The sequence below is a fragment of the Drosophila kikkawai genome, chromosome X (assembly GCF_030179895.1).
Source record: "Drosophila kikkawai strain 14028-0561.14 chromosome X, DkikHiC1v2, whole genome shotgun sequence".
NCBI classification, from domain to species: domain Eukaryota; kingdom Metazoa; phylum Arthropoda; class Insecta; order Diptera; family Drosophilidae; genus Drosophila; species Drosophila kikkawai.
Genome location: NC_091733.1, coordinates 16,559,478 through 16,575,075, shown reverse-complemented (window position 1 = coordinate 16,575,075; position 15,598 = coordinate 16,559,478). Strand labels below are relative to the sequence as shown.

The 15,598-nt window shown below is 36.8% G+C and overlaps 1 protein-coding gene across 1 annotated transcript in view; it reads right to left on the bottom strand.

Moving 5' to 3' along the window:
- Neto (Neuropilin and tolloid-like) overlaps positions 1 to 15,598 on the bottom strand; it is a 78,142-nt gene that overhangs the window by 50,573 nt on the left and 11,971 nt on the right. The window lies entirely within an intron of this gene.

The following is a 15,598-nucleotide window of genomic DNA, read 5'->3' as shown; positions in this document are numbered from 1 at the left end:
AGAATTGCGCCAGCGGAGCGACTAACACCTTCCGGCAAGAACAAAAAAAAAAAACAAAAACAAAGAGACAGAGCAGGAGAACAACAACAACAACAACAACAAGAAAAAGTCTCACAAAATTCCCCAATGTCGTTGCCATTTGCCATTGCTGCTGCCCGATTCCCCATACTTTATGCCCATTTCTGATTGTTTATTAGTGCGGCAAAGTCCAAATAGGGGCGGGTTCCGTTAGGGGAAAAGGCATTTTTAATGCCTTGGTACATTTATTGGCGTGTTTTACGCGCCATAAACTGAAATTCATAAACATTTTTTATGCACTTACATGTGTAAATGTGTTTGGTTCGCTTTTGGGTTCCCACGAATGCATCCTGCCAGAGGCATGGGAGGTGTCTGTGTCTGTGTGGGGTTAAGGGTCTGTGCTCTCCAAAAAGGGGCTAAGAATGGGGTGGACCAAAGGTAACATACATATATATATATATATATATATATATATATTTTTTTTTTTTTTGCCGAGGTGACGGCCTCTTGGTGTGTTGGTTTGTTTGCGTTATCCTGCATTGCGAAAATGCGACATAAAAATTCATTTTATTACATACGTTTTTGTATTGTACTGCCACCGATGGTGTACCCTTGGTCTTTTTGGTGGGGTTTTGGGAAGGTAAAGAGGTGGTGGGGTGCATGGAATTATTATTTTATTTGGGGACGCAACAGTTTATAACTCTCAAAAATTCAAATGTGCAGCAAAATAAATAAAAAAGGAAGCAAACTGAAAAGTATTTGTATTTAGATATTTTTAAAACAATAAACTAATAGATCAAGGGGATTATAAACCATAAATGTTTAATTTTCAATTAATATTTTCTGTTTAAAATATTTATTTTCTAGTTTATCTAATTTTTTTGTTTAAATTTAAATATTTCTCGATTGAAATTATATTTTTTCCCCTTCAGGTATTTCTTTCAAAATTAAAACCTAGGCAGAGCGAAATATTACGCATACGCACATTACGCATACGCCAGGAAAAGCTCATGCATATGCAAAGGCGCCAGCAACAGCGTAAGCGAAAGTGTGTGGGTGACACTGATAAGCGCATTATGGGCTCCACCGTATTTTGCAGAGCATTCGAAATTGGCACCACACACTCGATTTGTTGTCATCTTGGGGTGTTAATTGCTCACGAATAGGATAGGTCAAAGGTTGACCCCTAAACAAAAGAGAGAGGAAGGGGGAAAGTCAAAATAAAAAAAAACACAGACAATGGGCAAAGCTAAATTCACAAGATTTGCAAAAGAAAAATCTAAGACAATCTATAACAACTGTACAACAAAAAATGCATTATTAATTATTACAAATTTCCTTTCAAAAACACTTTAATAAACTTTATTTCCAGTGTAAAATCTGGCAACATAAGAACTTTTACTCTCCATGGAAAAGAAACTTTTATGCCAACTCACGTGCCATGAAAATTGTTTTCATTTCCAATTCCAATTATTATTTTTATGTGCATTCATTGTCTGCAAAAGGCCCCACGCATGATTTTGTAGTCGAACTGCTGAATCAGCAGTGGGGGTAGCAGTATATATATATATATATAGCCCACTGTGCTTGATTACTTGATTAATTTTGATCAAGTTCGAGCAGGCGGCCCACTGTCGTCGTCGTCGTCGGCACCCCCAGTTTCCATCTCAATTACCTACTTTATATTAACAGCGCTGTTTTACTCTTGACTGGCCACCAAAGGCACCCACGACGACTGCCTCCATGATGCCTGCCATGACTTCATGGCCCTCGTCGTACGTGTCGCCTGACTCCTGATGACTCTGGGTCCTCGACTCGAATTGAAACAAATTCGAACATGGGGCCTGGCAAAATGGCAAAAACCTGCCCGCGTCACATCTACATAAAGCAAGCAACGAACGGCACCAACAATTATTGGCCCTGAAAGCCGGTCGGCCAAGTCCCCGCCACTCGAGGAGAATCTGTTGACATGCCCATGGAACCGAAATTAAGTGCACAGTGGGGAGAAAACGATTGGAATTGAATCTGGAGTGGATGAAAGTGATTTAAGTTATAAGAAATTAAAGAAGGTTCAGGTTCAGTAATCCTTAAAAAAGGATTTTATAAATTAATTAACTTATCTTTTTAGTATTCAAGTTTAAAAAGATTTATAATTTATAATTTAATATTTACTCCTAGTCTTGAATGTTTAATAAAAAGTCACAAAATAAATTTTAAAAAATTATTAAACGATTTTTTTTTGTTCAAGTTCTAGTACAAAATTTAGAATAACCCAAAACCAGAGTCCACCTGCCCCGGTTTCTTTCATTCAGGAATCTCCCAGGGATCTACCTTTGCTATTTGTTTGGTCCTTTAGGCACTCCTTGACTTTTTGGGCGCACTCGAGTAGGGGGGCTCTGTAACCACTGTGCGCTTAAGAGGCGTTGAAATTAGCTCAGTGCCCCCTCCAACTAGGACTCACTCACTCACTCACTGAACCAGCCGTGAATACCCAACACCCAGGCCCAGGCCCAGCCATCTTCATCTTCATTGTCAGACGAGGAAGAAAACGACGACAACGACGACGACGACGACGACGACAGCGGCGGCGTTGTTCAAGTGGCGCTAGATAAATGCTAAATTCATGTCTGGCGGGCGCCCAACATTATTAGATGGGTGGTTAGGCAATAGCCCCGGATTCCCCCCTTAAATTCAACCCCCAGCCAGTTCCTTGCGACGCCCTTGGAAACACACGCCTTAGTGCACATTAAGACTTGTTTACGAATTTGCTTCAAACATGAAATTAATTTGTGAAATTTCCAAATTTTCCAAGGCAGAGCGCTGCGTTGAGGTGTGAGGTGTGTGGTCTGTGTGTGTGTGTGTGTGTATCGTACTACATCTAGCCACTTTAATTAGAAGCCAGGATTGCCCAGGACAACCGCTGTTTAGCCAGCTTGCAGAAATTTCCACCACAAAAACAAAAACAAAAAAAAGAAAACGAAGGCATATTGGCCACGTTCCGCATTCCGTTAGTGTCTTAATCTGATCACTGCTTTCGGGGCGGAAGCATTTCCTTTTCTTTTCCCTTATTATTTGATTTTTTTTCGGCATGCACTGCATTTTTGTCCAATTTGTGTATTTGTATCCGGACCACAAGGAATACAGATTAAAGGGAAAGCTCACTCGCACAAATCGGATTTCATAAAACCAAAGCACTTTCCAATCGGAATATCAAGTATTATTTTGTGGAAACAGACTTTGTAAAATATTGTACACAATGGAAAATTGTGAAAGGAGAAAGAAGAAAGGGAAACCCCCAAAATGATGATTGATTCGATTTCATTAGAAAAAAGATATTTTTTTGACATTTCATGTGTCACTTCCTTTAGCAATTCGCTTTTCGTGAGTCATGGAAATGCCACGGGGGAGGGGAAAATTGGTTGTAGACTCATAAATTTGCCCCAAAAGACCGAATACACTGCTCGTCGAATGGCTCAATCAATTTGGCGAATGACAAATGCAATATGATTAAATGAATCAGTTCATATATCAAACTTCTGTTACACAGTGTAATAAATATGTCAGCCGGTGGTTGCTTACACAGAGAGATATATATATGTATATAGTGGTATGTATGTGTATGTATTTGCTGTCTGTTGCCTTGGCTTCTGCTGTTGTTCCTTCCACTTGGTTTTATTTTATTTTTCCTTCTTGGGCCCCCGCTTTTCTTCACTTTGCTTGCCTCTGTCTTGGGTTAAATTTTCTATAGCAAACATTCAGCCAGTCAGAAGGGACAACAAGACGGGGCGGGGGGAAAACTGTTGAAAAGTTTGAAGGAATAATCCAGATATGTTGAGAAGGTTTTGCCCCCCAAAGGATTATAAGTTTATAGAATGTTTCTTTTAGATCAGACAAGCAAAAAGTTAAGGCAATGCAAAAACTAATAATTTTTATTGAAAACAAAAGCTAATTAAATATAAAATAAGTAAGAAAATATATAATCCGGTGCTATTTTCCTAACCACTGCTGTGACAAACTACATAACATAGTTATGCCATTGACATTTTCTTTGGCTTTCGCACTTGGTACGAGTTTTCGGCTTGGCACGCCAAATGCCTCATTAAAACCCGAAAGGGGAGGGGGAATAATATGGGATTCAGTCTTTAAAGCCTTCTCCTTGCCTGCCATTTATCAACAGATAGCCAAGTTCTGCGTGTGCCAAGCATAAAAACTAACTTCCAGCTACTTAAAGTGAACTTAAAAACATGAAACAACTCCCAAGTGGACTGACTGCCGCCCCCAACGCAGCAAGGCAGCGACAGAGACACCAAGGAAGGGTGCACAGTGGGTTATAAAATTAAGAAAACAAAAACAAAATCTCTAAAAAAAAATCCTAAGTGAATCCAATAAAAAAGTTTCTTAAAAGTTTGTATTTTTATATGTATACAAAGTATATTTAGAACTCAAATATTTTTACGTTAAGTAGTTATTTAAAAAATAAAAAAAATAAATCTATTTATAACCCCTAAATTTGATTTACTTTTAGGCTTATTAAGCCCACTGTGCCCAATGGCAAACGAAGACGCCAACAGTAGTGGCATCAGGGGAATACTTTTTTGGCTGACTTGGGCTTGGCGGAAAAGTTTAAGTTTGAGTAAATACTACCGGGAAACAGATACAAGCACTGAGGAAATTAAGGCAATAACACATATATATAAATATATATATATATAGATAGATAGATATCTAGATCAAAGAAAAGTTAATTTTGATCAAGACAAACCACCAAAGCCTCAAAAATTACGCTTCTCAAAACACTCTGCAGCAACTATTTAAGAACTTTAAGTACATATTTCTTTCTGTGTAAAAGCACAGGACTGAAAGTATAGGGAATTCTCAATTTTGAGACATCTCTTCAGTCACTGAAAACTCTCCTGGACACGTTGAACGTTTCTAAATTCAATTTGCAAAAGTTGAAAGCTAATGACGACGCCCGAAACTAAGTGGCCACTTGATTTGACGCAAATGCCAGACAAAAATAGCCATCCACCACCACCCCTTTTTCGCTGCCCGGAAAAACCTGCACTCGCTCACCGTAGGTTTGCGGAAAAACCCTTTGCCCGGTTTCCCAGCAAATGTTTTTCGCAGCTCTTCCTCTGCTAAAAGCAAGTTTAAACTTGTCAAATGACTGTTTGGCCAAAGATGGCCAAATTTATCGATAATAAGCGATATATTTCGATTATAGCAATATTATTAAACAAATTTCAATGATGATTATATTTTATGATAATTATAATATAATATTTTCGACTTTTAGCAATATATTTATCGATTAATAATCGCTTACCGATTAACATCTCTAGCCAGCGAATTTAATTCCCTCTGTGATTCCTTCGTACATTTCCCATCACTACTGACTTTCCATATTTGCTGCTGGCCACTCTCTCAAATATCCTTTCCTTTTAAGCCCCGCAATTTTCCCACCCGCAATTTCCACACACACACACACATACATACACTCACACACACACACTCAATCACCTGCATGACATTTGCGAAAAGTTTTTACCTCTCGCTTTTTCCGCTCGACTGAAATATGAAGCTTCTGCCAATAATTTTTTCGGTTTGTAAGCGAAAAATGCACTCGGTGACACAGCAGAAGCCGCTCTTTTGGCCATAATAATGATGATGATGATGATGATGACTACCTCATAATAATAATATGCCAAGCCACAAGGGGAAATCAGGTGAGAAAATAAGTTTTTAAGAGCTACTAATCAACAGATATACAGGGAATAATTATGGGTAGAGGTTGTTTTTAAAAAAGCCTTTTGTATTGTAAATACCTTCTTATTTTGATGAAAGATGATGCGAACATGTTAAAATTACCCATAATTGTCATTCATCCCTTTGCCGGGTTCGTTCATCATGTCGCTGGGATCTTCATAACCACTTGGGTTGACTTTTGTTCCGAGTCAACAGCGTGGAATGGTTGCAGTGTGAAAAATTCATTTAACCAGTCGCTAAACTCCCGGCATCATATATCATTCTGGACAGAGGCGGACCACGACCACAAAGGAGAGCCAAGGAAGAAGAGAGCCAGAGGCAGAAGCAAAGAAATGGTAAAATTGGCAAGGAGCCACTGCCTCGGGCTTGGGGATACCAGCTCCCGGCTCCTGGCTCCTGGCTTCTGGCTATATACTTGCGGCCACGCTCGGCGCGCCTAGTTCATAAATCATTAGGCTCGATTGTCTGACTAACACGCTCTGGCCTTTCACTACACTGAGAGAAAAAATAACCTCAAGTCCCCATATTCATTTTTGAATTATAAATATTATCTTTAAGTCAGGAAATCCCTTTTACTTAGAATTTTTTAGTATAATTTTCTCTTATTTTTCTCTCTGTGCACTCTCCTCCCTTCCAATCATATTTTCCTGGCCTGGCACACACTAAATTAATAAAGCATTTTGCTATCTCCCACAGTCCCATCCTTCCCACCCAAAAAAAACAAGGAAGATATATATATAAGCGAGGAAGCAGAATCCAAAGTAATAAGAACGGTAAGCCCCAAAAATTGCAGCTTCAAAAAAAGATAATAAGCAATGAATTATCCTACACGCAACGAATTTCAAAATCAACCTGAACTACACACACAGACACACACACACACTTGTATATGTAGATGTGTGTCCTTTTGGAATTTATCGCACGTTACGCCTGATGCTGAGAGTTGTAATTTTTCATGAACAGCCAGCAGGCAGCACGCAAGGCAGGGTAAGGCAGTGAGACAGAGAAAGGGAAAGACAGACATGAAGATGGATATGGACATGCAGAGGCGTACACTCAAGAGGGGAGCTGGTATATATATATATATAATTTTTGAAGAGATTTTCATATTAAAAAGAAAATCTACAAAAAAATATTTAAAGAAAACCTGGACTATAAAAAATTAATCCCTTAAAACCCCCCTCCCCCCCTTCGAGCCACTGCCCACACGGAGATGGACGTGAAACGTCAGGGCCTCGCATGACTGACAAACGATTCTTGGCTAAAAGCAACACCAGACCAGCCACCAGACAAATGTTTACCAAACCGATATCCTTGAGACATCATCGTAGACAGCACAAACACAGATTAAAATACAAAAGAAAAATAAAAAAATAAAAAAAGAGATTTTTACACAATTTAAATACAAATATACAAATAGCAAAAAATCAAGTTCCAACTTGACTAGTTCACCAGCGACACTTTGGTCGCCTTTTCGCATATGTAAGCAAAACAGGTGCGTTAGTAAGTGTTAGCACGTGTCTGTGTGTATACGGGTGTGCGGGTGTGCTGTGTGTAACGACAACAAACTTCATGAAAAGGATAAGCTGAGAGAGAGCGGTCTGAGAAAAACAAGCAGCGAACAACTCCACACGCGCGCACATAATGCAAGATTAATTTCTGATGTCGTTATAAATAAAAGCTCGAGTATTTTATAGCCACGCACACCCACTCATCTCATTCAAGTCCAAACAACAAATGCTAAAGGATTTTTCACTGCTGGACATGCAAAAAAGTGCGTTCGGTAATATGCGGCGTATACGCAATGTCAATGGAATGGCGTTGCGTATACGTAATGTTAGCCCAAACCAAAAACCTAAAACCCAAAACCAAAGTCAACGGCCACAAGAATAATGTTGCATTTTATTTCTCCCGGCAGTAATTCGCGGCCAGAACGGGTTTTGTTCGCATAATCGGATTTGCACACACACGAGTTTTATTTTGGGCCAAAAGCGGGGAGAAACGGAAACGGAAGTGGAACACAGACGACGACGACGATGGTGGATAGAGCCGGTCATCACATATTCAGGCAAATGACAAAACACACATTTAAACGCCGGGAAAGCGCTTTCGTTCTTTCCACCATTCATTCATACACTCACTCATTCATTTATACATTCATTCTCCCTCGTTGGTCGTTAGGGTACGAACACATCCCCCGAATTATTTAACTAAGGAATGCATAATTGCTTCATTTGGGCCAAATTGCAACCAAAAAACCAAAACTAAACTGTGCACATGATGCCCCTTTGAGTGCTTTGAGTAAAATACTCTAATACCCACCAAAAGTGAATGCTAATCTTCAAATTTAGAAACAATTCGCTAATCAAACAAAGAGAGTTGCATTAAAATTGATGCAGTATTTGCTGGAACTATGATCGAGTAAATGTTGGGATTAAAAGGGTACAATATTTACCACACTCTCTCTCTCTCTCTCTCGGTCTCTCTCGGAAAAACAATTTTACCTTTCGCTGGCCGAGCATTAAAAATGAAAAGCTACACAGAAAATATACATGGCAGGCGGCGGACAAAATCCAATGAATTTTCAAATATATTGAAATGTGTGGTCAGTTAAAGGGGAGGCATGGTGCAGAGGCTAGAGTCCATATGTGTGCATATTTGGCGGCTGATAAACCGTTTGTCTGGGCAATTATAAATGCATAAATGAATACAACAAGGCTATGTGTTACAAGCAGCTATTTTTCATCATGCCACATTTACGACACACACACACTCGGGACACGTAGCTATGGGTATAAAAGCTAATCAAATTTTCCAGGTGCTAACTAAATTGGGGGGGGGGGTGGCATGGGGCAGGTATTCATTCAATTAGCCAGAGTAGGGGTATACATACATCAATGTGTTGAATCTCTTCACTCTTTTCAGCCCTCTTAAGTGGGTTGATCAACAGAAATGAGAAGGCCAACAGAGGGAAAAGAGTTTACAGAGGGAGAAAAATAATAATAATAAATAAATAAATATTTTAAAAACCCTAAAAGTTAAGCTTATTTCATTTCTTTTGTCTAAATTCTATTTATTTCTTTTTTCTCAGTGCCTGCTGGTTGGACACACACACACCTGATGATGACCTGTAAGGCAGATTCAGCACTTTTGGCCCATTGTCGTCTGGGCCTTGCTATCTGCTCTTGCCCCGCGTCCTTCTTATGCCAATCTGTTTAGCCTCTAGTTGGGTTTCTCCTCAGCTAGCCATTCATTTTAATGTCCTGCCCGGTTTTCGTTGTCCTTCTCCCGTCTCTCTCTCGTCGTCGTAGTCCTTCTAATTGTTGCCATTGCTGTTTGTATTGCCTGTGTTGTTGTTGCCATTGCATTTCTCAATTTGTTTGCACACTTATCTCATGAAGTTGTTTGCTGTAAGCATTTTTCAAATAGTTTACAGCAAACGCTTAGCCATTTCAAAAGTCCTGGCAGCAGGTCCTTTTCATTGAATGCTCCTTGAATATTAAGTATTGTGAAATGTATATATTGAGTTTTAATTGCCAGATCATTTATTCATATATTTAATATAAAATATTCCAAAATAAATAAATCTTGTATTTATAGTTCATAAAATGTTACTTTAATTGATCGATTTAATAAATTTGTAAACATACATCAAATAGAACCAAACAAACAACATATTAACGCCAAGTTGAACTTCTTCAAACTAGTAAAAAAAAATTGTTTATATATATATGGGAAAAGCTAACGACAACAACAAAAAGTTGAGCTGAGTGCGAGAAGTGCTCAGGAAAACATTTTCGGCGCTTAGTCACGCACAAAACTTTTTTCGAATAATATTATCTGAAGAGGAGGAAAAAAAATAGATATATATATATATATATATAAATAAGAAAAACAGATTCTCCAAACGCCCACGGACCACGCCCACACGCTTAACAATTCAATTTTTGGCGCTATAAAAATGCCATAATGCGGCAAAGCGAGATGGAGATAAAAGCGGTACAAAGAAACCAAGAGATAAAAATTCAATGGAGTTTATTTTGTGTATTATTTTGGCTTTTTTTCTCCTACGCATATATCAGAACTTGGCTTAGCGTGTGAGTACTTGCACTGGGAAAAAAAGCTTAGACCTTAGGCACTTTTTAAGCTAAAATTACGATTAAATATTAAAAAAAAACAATAAAAAAAAGAATCATAGAAAAAAATTTAATTTTCTTAATTTATTATTTCACAAAATATTTTAAAAAAACATTTTTTTATTTTATTAAAATTATAAAGTATAAATATATATGTGTTTATGTTCTTACCTAGATTTTAAAGCTCAAAAAATACATTTAAATCTTAAGTAAAAATAGGAAGTCTTAAAAATTTTAATTTTAAAAAATCTTTAAAATGTTTAATTTAATTCTAAAACCAAAACTTGGGCAGAACAACTCTCTAAATATATTAAATAACAAAAAAAAAACATATATTTAATATTAAAATAAAATATATTAAATAATACAAAAAATAAATAAAAATAATAAACAAGAGTTTTAATTTTAATAATTTCGCCAGGGAAAACCATTGATAAATTATAATATGGAATATACATTTTTCACAATTTTTTTCTGCGTGCCCTAGACAATTTTAAAAGTGTGTAAAGTACAACAAATCGTTGCAAGTACCGCCAATCCAGTCCAGTTAAGTTCAATCCCCAGCAGCTCGCCTCCCTCGCTGCCAAATAAAAGTTTAATTGTTCGACTTGGACCCGAGCAAAGTCCCCAAAAAGTACCCAAAAAGCACCCAAAAAAAAACCCACTCTTATCCACTTCACACACTTTGGGCAAAACTTTGTTGCAGAAATTGCAATTGTCCAAGAGCCCAAAGAGCGATGAACATTTGAAGAAAATAGGCAAAAGCGCAAAAACAAATTTCAAACAAAACAAATCGCAACAGAAATAAATAAAAATGAGCCAGGGCCAAAGCCACACTCACTGCAAAGTAAAATCAAATAAAATTAAATAAAAGCGAAAAGGAAATGTAGGCAGGCTGAACATACACACTTTCAAAATATATACATTTATATATATAAAAAAAAATATATATATATATATATATATAAAATAAAGAATAATGCGAAAAACAAGTGGAGAACTGAAAAAAATTTGCATGCGAAAACGCGATGGCGACGTGGAAAAATGGAAAAGCTGCCACACGACAGCGGCGAATGCAAAAGCAACAATAAACTGAAGCAAAGGAACAACTGCAATTATTCAACAATTTGCAAGGCTTGCTGGAAAATGGGGGGCGTGGCAGCAGGAGGGCATCAGGGCAGCAGGTGGGGCGGCGGCATTCAAAAAGCGGCAGGAGTGGCCGCGTGGAAGAAAAGTTCTTCAAACTTTGGCCATACAAAAGTGTACTTCAATGTGTGTGTGTATAGAAAAATTATAAACATACCTCCTCTATATATATATATTAGTATATATATAGAAAATGTAATGTTTTCTTTATGTTTTCCATTCGCTTTTGTTGAGTTATTTTTACTGTAATTTTAAGGGAAACTTTGGCTCAACCCTTTTAGTTACCAATAATGAATAATAACAACAAGGTAAACATGGCGTATACGTTATGCAACTAAACTAAAGTATAAACAAACTATATATCAAAATAAAAATTTAAAAATGTAAATCTCAAAAGATGATTAAAAGTTTCTGGTAAGAAGCTTGGATTCAACTAACTTCGGACTAACTTTTAAGTAATTAAAACTAATTAAGATTTGATTTCTAAAAACAAACTTATTGCCTGATTTTTGCTGTGAAAGCTAAGATTACAAATTTACATTTTCAAGGTTTGTAATTAATAATTTACAGTGAAAATTATATTTAATATTCAATAATTTAATATTCTTTAATTTAATATTTAATAATTTAATATTCATTAATTTAATAATTTAATATTCTTTAATTTAATATTCATTAATTTAATATTCAATCATTTAATATTCATTCATTTAAAATTTAATATATTAATATTCTTTAATTTAATATCCAATAATTTAATATTTAATAATTTAATATTCAATAATTTAATATTCAATAATTTAATAATATTATTACATCTTCATTCTTCTTAGGCCTCATAGGAAATGCACATCTTAGCTTTAAGATCGGAATATATTCATACGCTATTCATTATATGGCATCACCTTAACCCACTGAAGCCCGTTTGGCACTTGGCCCAATAAATCTCATGTTCTCTTACCTATTTTTTAACCCCTGCTGGGCACTCACGTACTGTTGCCCACACAGTTTGTTCCCTGTCCCAGGACTGTCTTGTTTACTGATTTTTTCGGTGCTCCTTTTTTTCTCTCATATTTTTTTTTTTAGTTTTTTTCTTGTATTTCTGTTTTTATTCATGTTTTTTTTTTGTGCTGTCTGTTGGTTTATTTTGCTGTCTTGGCAGAAAGCTGTGTAGTCCGATGCAGTGATTCTGCTGCTGTTATAAAATATGAGCTGAAATTAGGCTACCATAGACACACCCATACTGCCGCAGAGATTGGGAGGAGGAGGGGGGGAGGGTAGAGCACGCACACACACACCGGCACAACCAAGGTTTCATATATTCGTGCCTGAAGTTTGATAAAAAAAAAAACAAAAAAAACGTGTAGTGTGTGAGAAGCCAGAGGCTGGGGAGCGGACAGCAGCAGGACATATGTCCTACAGGGATTCGCCTGCTGGCTCCTCCAGGGCCTCCCCATTTTCCTCGTTTCCGCTTCTCGAAAAGGTGTGAGCGTGTGTGTGTTTTGTCAAATGTGCACTCATTTCTGCTGAAAAATTGAAGTACATGCATGACTGCTCCAACCTGTCACAGGAGAGAGGCTCCTTTCCTACACCCCGTCGAGTCCTTGGTTACACTGGGCGAAACAAATTACTATTGTCTTCTTAATAATAAGAAAATGTATTTATTTTCAAGAACAAAATCGATTAATTCTAAGCTTTTTCACCTAAATAACTATTTCTTTTTTAATTTTTAAACTTTAAAATTTTTTTGTTAAGTGTAGGACATAAGCCAAGCCTTTTGGCTTGTTTTTTCTTTTGTTTTTTTTTTTTTTTGTAGATTTCATAAGATTTCCGGTCACTTCACTAATGAGTTTTACAATGCCTCGTAGCACACACACACACACTCTTGAAAATTGTTGATACAATGTCCTTGCTCAAACAGTCCTTAAATCCAATCCTTCCCCACACACACACACACATACACCGAAGTGTGTGTGCTTAATTTAATTTCCCATTCTTCATCTGTGTGTGTGTGTGTGTGTGGGAGCCGGAGCCGGAGCCGGAGCTGGAAGCTGAGAATTTCCATTGAGCCGTGTCTCTGTTTGTCTTTTGTTGGGCGAGGTCATCTTTTATAAAAGGAAGCCGCCTGCTCCTTTCCAGGAAGAACTTTACAACAGTTAAGTGCTTAATTTATGTTGCTGGACTAATTCATTGAGATGGTCGTGGCTGGTCAGAGATAAGTGAAAAAGTCCTAAGTTGCCCCTAAAAACCTGACAAAAGGGGGCCTTTACTTTCCACTAGCCGGAGAGTAAATAATTGGGTTAGCCGGCAGGTCTGTAGCCTGTAGCCTGTAGTATGTGGACTCTTCAAGAAGTGCTGGAGAAATAATTTAAATATATATTTTATATTCAACTTGAGGCATAATTGAATAAAGGCACTCAAGCAACAGAAGCTGGCTAGCAAAGAAACATTTTTAAATAACCTGTCAAGCCCAAGATTCAGCTTTAAAGACCAACTAAATGGAAATTTTAGCCATTAAAAAATGTAATAAAATTTATTTCTAATAAACTCTTAAATAAAAACAAAACAAAATATTTGTAGCTTGTTAGAAATTATATTAGAATTAATTATACGAAAATCAAAGTACAAATGAGCTCTTTAGCAACAGTTTTTCGCTATTTAAACTTTCTCTTTTATCGCTTAAATCGTAGCCAACTTTTTAGCCGTAAAGTGATTCATTCATAATCTCTAAGAAACTCAACTATGTTCATGCATATTCGTCCTCGTCGTCCTCGTCGTCATCATCGTCTAAGCCAACTGGCCAAAGTTCATTCATAATCTGAGATTGTTTCGCCAACTATTCGCATACATATATATACATAAACAAGTATACATAAACACTTGTGCTCAGTTGCTTATGAGGAAACAGAGGGATTTATCATAAACTTTGCTTCTTTTTAATATTCACGTCACACGCGGCGTATGAGTAATTTTACCCGGCAAATGGCCAAGTCGTGTGTTGCGAGGGCCCATGCCATTGCTAAGTGAATGAAACAAAGTGAATTAAATTCAATCCAATTGAACCATAACGAATGAAAGACTTTAGGCTTTAAACGGAAAAAAAAAGTTGAAAATGTAAATTAAAATTTCAACCCAACTCAAAAGGAAAAAAAGTTGAAAGGCCGTCGCCCTAAAAACCCAACAGATGTCTGAGTAAAAATGTGTGTACGAGAGACAAGAATCGATTTCTGAAAAAATATATTCAGCACTTTAAATAAATAATTATTTACAATTCGAAAGGATTTTTGAGGGATGCTTGTGTCCCGATTTCTGTCAACACAACTTTATTTGCCTTTTGTGAATTGTTAAATGTTGCAAACAAAAATATGACACCAAACCAAAAAGAAAAAAGCTACCCATCTAGCCATCCTGTTGAAGAGGGTAGACATTTTTATAAATTAAGATTTTTGATTTCAAAGGAGGTACGAAAAAAAAGCCTGAGTTTACTGACTCTGAAATGAAATATTTATACTCTTGTCTTGCTGAATGTTTGAATTTTGAGTGGACAAATATTATAAGAAAGAAATCTCATTGAGAAAAGAATTGTTTATAATATATTTTTATATATTTTTAATATAAATAAATTTCAGTTTAAACTTTCTTCTATTTATCAAAAACTCCCCTATTTTTTGGCCTAAAAATTTACTAATAAATCTTGACTGTCCCAACCATATTTAATTATTGAACTTTTGTCAACTCTTCAGGGCTGCCCCTCCACAATTTTCCCCTTTAATTTCTCTTCGCTTTTCCCGATTTTCACCAGTCCTGTTGTTTTTACACTGGAATTCTTTTGAGTGGGGTTTTTTGGGGTGAAAAAATTATTACGCATATATATACACACACGAACAGATGAACAAACGCCCGCCCGCCCCTTAGGCTCTTTGCCATTTTTATCGGCTGCCAAATGGTCCAGTCACTTGGTCCAGTCTGCCGCTCCTGGCCACTTGGCCTAACACTTCCGGGGCCAGAGCCATAAACCGAAATGTCTTGTTTGCACTGAATCGGGGGAGTGTTATGGCCAGGGAGCAGGAGCAGGAGCAGAAACAGAGACTGCGAAATCAGTTAACAGGCAATTTAAACTATTTTACAGACTGCGTACGGCATGCCAAATGACCCGAGCCAAATGTCAATACCATCACAGTAAGTAGCGAAGCGATTTTTCTGCAAAAAATAAACCTTTATTCGGCAACCTGGCGCAGAGGCATTCAATTTATTGAAATGTGGTGGGTAAATAGTGTGGCCAGGCACCTTTAAATATTGATTCATTTATGGTATTGGATACATTTTTAAACATATATTTAGAATCTATAGTTCGGTAATAGTTTGGTGAGCATTTAATACAATAAAAGTAGTGTGCCTGCACTTAACTAATAATTAGTGTGGCCAATTGCTTTATTTATTATTTTATTTTTGCAAATTTTTTCCAATAATGATATATCCGGTTTCAAAACAGTTTAAATCTTATTTTATCTAATAAAAGATTAAAACTTTAT